Source organism: Papio anubis, chromosome 6 (assembly GCF_008728515.1).
Source record: "Papio anubis isolate 15944 chromosome 6, Panubis1.0, whole genome shotgun sequence".
Lineage (NCBI taxonomy): Eukaryota > Metazoa > Chordata > Mammalia > Primates > Cercopithecidae > Papio > Papio anubis.
Window position 1 is genome coordinate 155,666,939 of NC_044981.1, and position 9,674 is coordinate 155,676,612.

The window sequence follows — 9,674 nt, forward strand, 5'->3', positions numbered from 1 at the left end:
GTCCTTAGCAATCGGAGGACCCTTGGCACACGGAGCGACAAGGGCCACCCCAACAGACATCTCATTTTGGGAAAGAATGGGCAATTTATTGAGTCTTAAAAAATATAAAGGAATAGTTCCCCTTCATCAGGCTCCCAGCTCTGAAGAATAAATGTAGTATCGCGGGGTGGGGCTGCGCTTAAAAACGCAGACGCTTTGTTTTTAGTATCGGCAACGTTAAAAATCTTGTATCTTGTGTGAGTGAATGTGTATCCCTTGTGATCAGTTATTTGCATTTACAGTTACACCTTCATTCAGCTAATTGCTGTCTTGATTTGAATCCAGATTCTACAATGTACTAGCTCCGAAACCTCAGGCAAGTTAAATGTTTTTGTGCTTCATTTTCCTAATCCACAAAGTGGCAATGGAAGAATTTATCTCTTTAGGTTTTGTCTTGAGGATTAAAACCGTTAATACTTAGAGCTGTGCCTGGTAAATGGTAAGCTTTTATATTAAGATCTGGACCCAATCTCCACTTTGAAGTCTATGACATAAGGCAGATGTAGGCATTCCATAAGTAACACCAACATAAAGGTATGTGGTAAATTCTAGAGGCGAAAACACTCCCAAAAGATTTTAGGTCTGATCATTTAATTTTGAGGTAATTTCTGAAAGGGCTACAGGAGAAAGTGACATTTAAATTGTGTTTGATGAATGATAGTATTTTAACTGGCCAGCCTCTTGGGGGAAGTGCATTCGGAATGGCTTGATCAAAGGCTCAAAAAGTGCAAGGTGTATTTGGAAAACTGTAAGCAAGGCTTGTGTAGATGAGTTGTAGAAATATCTAGAGAAGGAAAGGCTGGCACCACATCGTGGAAACCGTAAAAACTAGCGTATTAATTAGAATATTTTTTTTCCCTTGGCTGGGCGCGGTGGCTCAAGCCTGTAATCCCAGCACTTTGGGAGGCCGAGACGGGCGGATCACGAGGTCAGGAGATGGAGACCATCCTGGCTAACACGGTGAAACCCCGTCTCTACTAAAAATACAAAAAAACTAGCCGGGCGAGGTGGCGGGCGCCTGTAGTCCCAGCTACTCGGGAGGCTGAGGCAGGAGAATGGCGTGAACCCGGGAGGCGGAGCTTGCAGTGAGCCAAGATCCAGCCACTGCACTCCAGCCTGGGCGACAGAGCGAGACTCCGTCTCAAAAAAAAAAAAAAAAAAAGAATGTTTTTTCCCTCAAGTAACAAAAAACCAATTCAAAGTGGCTGAAATAATAAGGACTGTCTCCCTCAGGTGACAGTCCTAAATAATAAGGAATTCATTATTTTACACCCCCCAGGTTGGTTAACCTGGAGGTTAACTTGGGGGCTCAGCACATTATCAACACCGCATTTTTTCCCCTGCCTTTCCACTCTGTCCCCTGGGTTGTTGGCTTCAACAAGGTAATAATAGAAGTATCTTCTCTTTTGTCTTTATTGGAAGAGCAAAACCCCCTCGTGAACTCCCAGCTGACCAGAATTACATCATATTGACTTAAGCTTAGGATCTATATGTAAGACCACCATGTTTGGATTAGACCAGCTAACCAGTCTTTCCGGGCCTCCAAGAAACGCTTGGCCAGGGAGGAGATGAACGAATTCTGTTAGAAGGATGTTGGGGCAGAATAGAATGGGTATTGAGTGGGTAACTGTCAGGCCTCTGAGCTAAAGCTAAGCCATCATATCCCCTGTGACCTGCACCTATATGCCCAGATGGCCTGAAGTAACTGAAGAATCACAAAAGGAGTGCAAATGGCCTGTTCCTGCCTTAACTGATGACGTTCCACCACAAAAGAAGTGAAAATGACGGGTCCTTGCCTTAACTGATGACATTTCACCACAAAAGAAGTGAAAATGGCCGGTTCTTGCCTTAAGTGATGACATTACCTTGTGAAATTCCTTTTCCTGGCTCATCCTGGCTCAAAAAAGCTCCCTCACTGAGCACCTTGTGACCCCCACTCCTCCCCACCAGAGAACAACCCCCCTTTGACTGTAATTTTCCTTTACCTACCCAAATCCTATAAAACGGCCCCACCCTATCTCCCTTCACTGATGCTTTTTTTGAACTCAGCCTACCTGCACCCAGGTGATTAAAAAACTATTGCTCACACAAAGCCTATTTGGTGGTCTCTTCACACGGACGTGCATGATAGTAACCAGTAGTGCTATACCAGCCACAGTGGGCTTTATAAAGAAATTGATAGCCATTGTAGGTTCTTGTACAAGTTTTTTTTTTTTTTTTTTTTTTTTTTTTGAGATGGAGTCTCACTCTGTTGCCAGGCTGCAGTGCAGTGGCGTGATCTCGGCTCACTGCAACCTCCACCTCCCTGGTTCAAGTGATTCTCCTGCCTCAGCCTCCTGAGTAGTTGGGACTACAGACGCATGCCACCCTGCCCAGCTAACTTTTGTATTTTTGGTAGAGGTGGGGTTTCACCATGTTGGCCAGGATGATCTTGATCTCTTGACCTCGTGATCCTCCCTCCTCAGCCTCCCAAAGTGTTGGGATTACAGGCGTGAGCCACCGTGCCTGGCCTGTACAAGTTTTTATCCACAACCTGTTTCTCTTCTCCTTTCTCCCAGGGCAGTCCCATTTCACATCTATGATTTCTAGTACCACCTGTATACTCAGGGTAATAAAGGATGTATCTCTAACCTAGACTTCTCCCTCAGATGACAGTCCTGGATATCTGACTATTTTCTGGACAACTCTTGGATGATCTGAGACTGAATGATTCATTCCACAAATAGTTGTGAGTATCTAGTATATGCCAAGCACTGTTGTTTTCTTGTCCCTCACCCCCACTCCCCTCGTGTTCGTGGGGATATAGCAGTGAGAAACAAAACCAAACAACAGATTAAAACTCCTGCCTTGACAGAATTTGTATTCCAGTGGAGGAGTCATACAAACAAGAAAAGTGAGTACATTATGTGTGTTAGATAATTATAATAGCTAAGGCAAAATAAAGCAGGAAAGAAGGCTAGGTGCTGGGGCATGGGAGACCTAGCAATTTTCAGAGCAGGCTTCATTGAAAAGGTGATGTTTGAGTAAAGACATGAAGGAGGTGAAGAAATGAAAATTGATACTAATTGGCACAGCATTCCAGGTCAAGGAAGCAGCCAATTCCTAGTTTTAAGGCAGGAAGCCATGTTGGGGATGGGAGTAAGAGTGAGTGGAGCAGAGGAGCATTCGGAGATGAAGTCAGAGGCCGGGCCATGCGCCTTGTTGTAGGTCAGTGAAAGGACTTTAGGTTTTACTTTAGGGTTAAAAGTCCCTAAAGGGTTTTGCGTAGAAGCTTGACATAGTTTGATTAAAAACATTTGTTTTTTCTAGTTGCTTGGTTGAGAATAGACTGAAGTGGGGCGAAGAGAGAAGCAGAGAGACCAGATAGGAAGCTGCTCCCAATAAGGCTGGTGAGAGAGTGGCTTGGATCTGGTATAGGTGTGGTGCTCGGGCCTGAGAGGTGCCGTCAGTCAGTGCTGAGGCCATGTCCGGGGGGCAGACTGCCTTGCTTTTGGTGGAGCTTGGTTCTGGATCTGGGCCAAAAGTGGTGGGAAGATCCCAGCTCAATTTTGAAGGTAGAACACATTGGACGTGACGTGGTACATGAGAGAAAGAAACGCATTAGAGATGAACCTAAGGTTTCTGATTAAATGTTGGACATTGTGCAGGAAAAAATCACATAGAGGCTCTGGCGAAAAAGATAAAATAAAATAAAATAAAATAAAATAAAATAAAATAAAGAAATAAATAAATAAAAATTGCATAGAGACTGTGGCTGATGTTGTTTTTTTCCAGAAAGGATTTAATTTTATTCTGTCAAGCAATTAGAGTAGGAACAGATGCCTTTTTTTTTTTTTTTTTTTAGGTGGAGTTTTGCTCTTGTTGCCCAGGCTGGAGTACAATGGTGCCGTCTTGGCTTACTGCAGCCTCCACTTCCCAGGTTCAAGCAATTCTCCTGTCTCAGCCTCCCAAGTAGCTGGGATTACAGGTGTGCACCACCACGCCTGGCCAATTTTGTATTTTTTTAGTAGAGACTGGGTTTCACCATGTTGATCAGGCTGGTCTCGAGCTCCTGACCTCAAGTGATCCACCTGCGTCAGCTTCCCAAAGTGCTGAGATTACAGGCATGAGCCCCTGTGCTCAGCCTCGGATGACCTTTAGTCAGGGACTCAGACTTTGTGAGGGCTGATCATTTTCTGGTTTGGTCTTATCCCAGAGCTAGGCCTTTCTGTTCTTTCTCAACATGAACATCTGCGATATTTAACAGGTCCCCATCTTTGGGTAACCTTGAACTCCAATTTTTGTACCCCCAGCTCTGTGAGACTGTTGAAATGTACACTTAGCATTTTAACTATTTAGCAGCTGTTTGGTTTCTTGATTTCCGGTGCCCTTACAGCTTAGAATTCAGCAAATACCTCAAGGATAAAAGCCAAACAAAATGTCAGACTGGCTTCTTTATGATCCTTCTTTCTTTGAGATCTTGTCCCTTCAAGTCCCGTCAACAGTTTTCAACTCCAATTTTTTATCTCCTCATATCTGAAAGGTTCCCAATACCTCCAGGTCACTGCTTTCTGCTCGCCATAATGCCCTGCACAAAACTCAGCAAATGCCCTAATAAGAAAAAGCGATGGAGAAGTTCTGTATCACTTTTTGCATCTCTCTTCTTCCTGGGATCCCAGGCTCTCCTGTCTTGACCATCTTGGTTGCTCTCCGGTGCCTTCAAACAGCCTGTGTAGTTTTTGTTATGTGTGCTTTTTTAAATGTTCAGCTTTTATGCTTATTCCCATGAGAGGACTGGTTTAATTTAAGCTATTCGATTGTAGCCAGAGGCCATGATAAGGTTGTTGACTAGAGTACCTAGAAGAATGGAGTTGCCGTTTAGTGATACAGGGAACGCTGGGGAGGAGCCGTTTTTGGAGTGAGCATTAGCAGCTTGGTCTGGGGCACATCACGCTTGGAAGGCATGTTAGTCATCCAAGTGGAGAGGTTGAGTAGACAGTTGGACATGGGAGTCTATAGTTTTAGGAGATTGGTCTGGGTTAGAGAAGTGGATTTTTGAATCAACAGCCATGAGACTTGATAAGATTACCAAGGGAGTATAGAGAGATAAGGCCTTGAGTATTCCAATATTTAGAGTTTGGAAAGATGACGAATAATCAGCAAAGGAGACTGCAAAAGAGGGTCAAAGAAATGGTAGAAAATGCAGAAAGCCTGGTCACCTGGGAGTTAAGTAATGAATGCTATACATGTGCTAAGCAAGATAAGAACATTGGATCTAGAAACATAGAAGTCACTGGTAATCTGAAAAAAGGCAACTTTCATGAAGTTATAGAAGAGAAAGTTCAGTTATAATGGATCCTGAAAAGAGTGGCAGAAGAGCAATTTATGGCTTAAGGAAAGAAGAAAGAAATGGGCTGGTAGTTAAAGGGAAATTGAGTCAAGAACAGGTTCAATATTTTTTAATGCGAGAATTGACTGTGTGTGTATATGTTTCTAGAAGTGATTCAGGAGAGAGGGTGGAATGGATGGTGTGGGACGGAGGGAAGAATTGGTGGAATGATGTTGGCAAAAAGGAATAGGTTCTTGTGTGTAAGTTGAGGGATTGGCCTTGCCTAGAAATGTAGGAACCGAGCTGTCGATTCCCTCCTGGGCAGGGGTCGCCGCGAAGGAACACCCGACACGGGAGTCACAGCAGAGAGTTATTTATTACTAGCGCGCTAGGGTCCCAAGCTCTAAGTTGGCCCTGGGACCCTGACTGCTTGTTACAGGCTGTTTATATAGGCAAACACAAGTTCAAACACAGCTTATGGCGCGAAATTCAAACAAAGCTTAAGGCGCAAAATAATTGGGTCTAGCTATGGCCTGAGCAAGGTGTCTTGTTCTAATTGGTTAGAGCAGGACCTTATGAGGTTCTTTCCTGGAGTTGTTAATTCCGGGAACTTCGAGGCAGGGTGGGACCCCCGGAATTGGCAGGGTGGGACCCCATGAGGTTGTTTCCCGGAATTGGCAGGGTGGGACCCTATCGAGGCAGGATAGGACCTTATCGAGGCAGGGTGGGACCCTATCGAGGCAGGGTGGGACCTTATCCAGGGCCACCTGGTGTTAATTTTTTTAAGTTTTATGAGGCCTAGTTTCAGAAACATGGACAATTCATCCCTAGTAAGAAGAGGAAAGGTAGATCTATGACCACAGACATAGTCAGATAATCATTTTAAAATTCTTTAATCAATAGGTGTTTCTGATTAGCAGGCACTGTGCTAAGCACTTTACATACCTGATTTCGTTTAGTTATTATAACAATCCCAGTCTAACAATGAGGTAGATTCTGATATTATTCCCATTCAATTTGCAAGGAACTGAAATTTAGAGAAGTTGAAATAACTTACCAAAGTCATATAGCAAGCAAGTGACAGGACCAAGACTTAAGCCCTTGACTGCTGAACTGTAGAACTTACGCAAGACAGCGTCAGCTTATGATGTTCATTGTCCTTCCACTCCCAGATCCCCCATTTCTTGCCCCTTTTGCTTGTTCCCCCTCCCCTCATTCTCCATATCCCAATAATCACCAAGTCCTGTCCATTTTACTTCCTCAGTGTTTCTTGCGTCTGGATCCTCTTTTTTGTGTCCTTCCTATTCCTACCAGCCTTTGACCTCGTCATTCTGACCCCATGTAGTCTAAATTAAATCGTCTATGGAACCAAACAATAATCTAAGAGAAAGGCATCCTTGACCATGCTTGCTCCATAACCCACTGCCTAATAAGTTCAAGTTTCTTAAACTATGCTATAAGCCTGCCACTACATGGTTACTGTGTATTTTTCTAATTTCACATCTCACTGATTTCTGTCTTGTACTTTTTTCTTAGCAGAGCTGAGTGCTTGCGGTCCTTCACTGCATGAACTATCATGTTTCCACGCTGTGTTTGTGCTTTATGATTTTTCCTTGTCTCTTTTCCTGGATTTTTCTTCTACTCCTCTTTTAAACCTCAGCTCCTGTTGTTTTCTCTAGGGAGGCATTTCTTTTTTTTTTTTTTGAGACAGAGTTTCACTGCTTGTCATCCAGGCTGGAGTACAATGGTGCTATCTCGGCTCACTGCAACCTCTGCCTCCCGAGTTCAAGCAATTCTCCTGTCTTAGCCTCCCAAGTAGCTGGGATTACGGGCATGTGCCACCACACCCGGCTAATTTTGTATTTTTACTAGAGACAGGATTTCTCCACGTTGGTCAGGCTGAGCTCGAACTCCTGACCTCAGGTGATCCACCCGCCTCGGCCTCCCAAAGTGCTGGGATTATAGGCGTGAGCCACAGCGCCTGGCCAGGAAGGCATTTCTGATGCCTCTAACTTGGGTTCATATACTCTGCAGCCACAACGCCATCTTTTACTTGTGTTGCGGGAAGTCAGGGACCCCGAACAGGGGGACCGGCTGAAGCCCCGACAGAAGAACATAAATTGTGAAGATTTCATGGACATTTATTAGTTCCCCAAATTAATACTTTTATAATTTCTTACACCTGTCTTTACTGTAATCTCTGAACATAAATTGTGAAGATTTCATGGCACTTATCATTTCCCCAGTGAATATCCTTGTGATTTCCTATGCCTGTCTTTACTTTAATCTCTTAATCCCATCATCTTTGTAAGCTGAGGAGGATGAATGTCGCCTCAGGACCCTGTGATTGTGTCAACTGCACAAATTGTTTGTAGAGCGTGTGTGTTTGAACAATATGAAATCTGGGCATCTTAAAAAAGAACAGGATAACAGCGATGTTCAGGGAACAAGAGAGGTAACTTCGAACTGGCCGACGGTGAGCTGGACGGAACAGAGCCATATTTCTCCTCTTTCATAAGCAAAGAGGAGAAATACCGCTGAATTCTTTTTCTCAGCAAGGAACATCCCTGAGAAAGAGAATGAGCCCTGAAGGTAGGCCTATAGATGGCCCCTTTTAAGGCATCCGGTGGAAGCCGAAGGGATGAAATAAGCCCCGGTGTCCTATAGTGCTCCCAGGCTTATCAGGTGGAGGAGAATTCCCACCTAATACATTGTGGTCTGACAGGTTATCTGCTTTCAAACCCTGTTTCCTGATAAGATGTTATCAATGACAATGCATGCCCGAAACTTCATTAGCAATTTTAATTTCTCCTTATCCGGTGGTCCTGTGATCTCATCCTGCCTCCATTTGCCTTGTGATGTTTTGTTACCTTGTGAAGGATGTGATCTCTGTGACCCACACCCTGTTCGTGCACTCCCTCCCCTTTTGAAAATCACTAATAAAAACTTGCTGGTTTTACAGCTCGGGGAACGTCACGCATCCTGCCGATGTGTGATGTCTCCCCTGGACACCCAGCTTTAAATTTCTCTCTCGTGCTCTTTCCCTTTATTTCTCAACCCAGCTGAGACACTTAGGAAATAGAGAAGAACCCACGTTAAACATCGGGAGTGGGTTCTCCCAATATACTTGCATATGGCTTTTATATGATTTTCTAACGTGTTTGCTTCTACTAGGCCATGAGTTCCTTGAGGGTAGGGATCATCTTCTATTTGTATTTGTAGGCCTACCATATTACTTAATGTTTGGTTAGAATAGTTTTTTGAATGAGTGAATAGCAGGGGTATACAATTGATCCAAGAAAAGAAGCAGCAGCATATTTTCCATTTAAGTGTGCAAAAAGTGAGTGAAAGGCTATGGTTTCAGAAATGCTTTTAAGTGTAGGTAAATGTATTAGTCTGTTATCACATTGCTATAAAGAAATACCTAAGGCTGGGTAATTTATAAAGAAAAGCTGTTTAATTGGCTCATGGTTCTGCAGGCTGTACAGGAAGTATGGCGGCATCTGTTTCTGGAGAGGCCTCAGGAATCTCCCAGTCATGGTGGAAGGCAAAGGAGGAGTGAGGTGTCTTACATGGCAGGAGCAGGAGCAAGAGGAAGAAGGGGAGGTGCTCCATGCCTTTGAACAATCAGATCTTGGCCCGGTGCAGTGGCACACGCCTGTAATCTCAGCACTTTGGGAGGCCGAGGTGGGAAGATCCTTTGAGGTCAAGAGTTTGAAACCAGTTTGGCCAACATGGTGAAATCCTGTCTCTACTAAAATACCAAAATTAGCCGGCATGGTGGCGCGTGCCTGTAATCCCAGGTACTCGGGAGACTGAGGCAGGAGAATCACTTGAACCTGGGAGGCAGAGGTTGCAGTGAACTGAGATCACGCCACTGCACTCCAGCCTGGGTGACGGAGTGAGGCTCTGCTTCAAAGAAAACAAAACAAAACAAAATAAAAAAACCCAGATCTCGCAAGAACTCATTCACTATCCTGAGGACAGTATCAAGTAGATGGCACTAAACCATTCATGAAAAACACCTCCATGATCCAATCACCTCCCACCAGGCCCACATCCAACTTTGGGAATTACACTTTGGCATGAGATTTGGGTGGGGACACAGATCCAAACCATATCGGTAAGAGAATGCAAGGGAGAACTTACGATAGTTCATTATTCAGCAGACACTAAGCACCTTCCTTGTACTGAGCAGTATTGTAAGAGCTTGGGATAGATGAAGCTTTTGTCCTACTGTAGGGAAATAGATAATAGGCAAATAAACCAAAAAAGAAAAAAAAAGAAAATTTCATGGAAAGATAAAACCTTTGGTGAAAACAAAAAA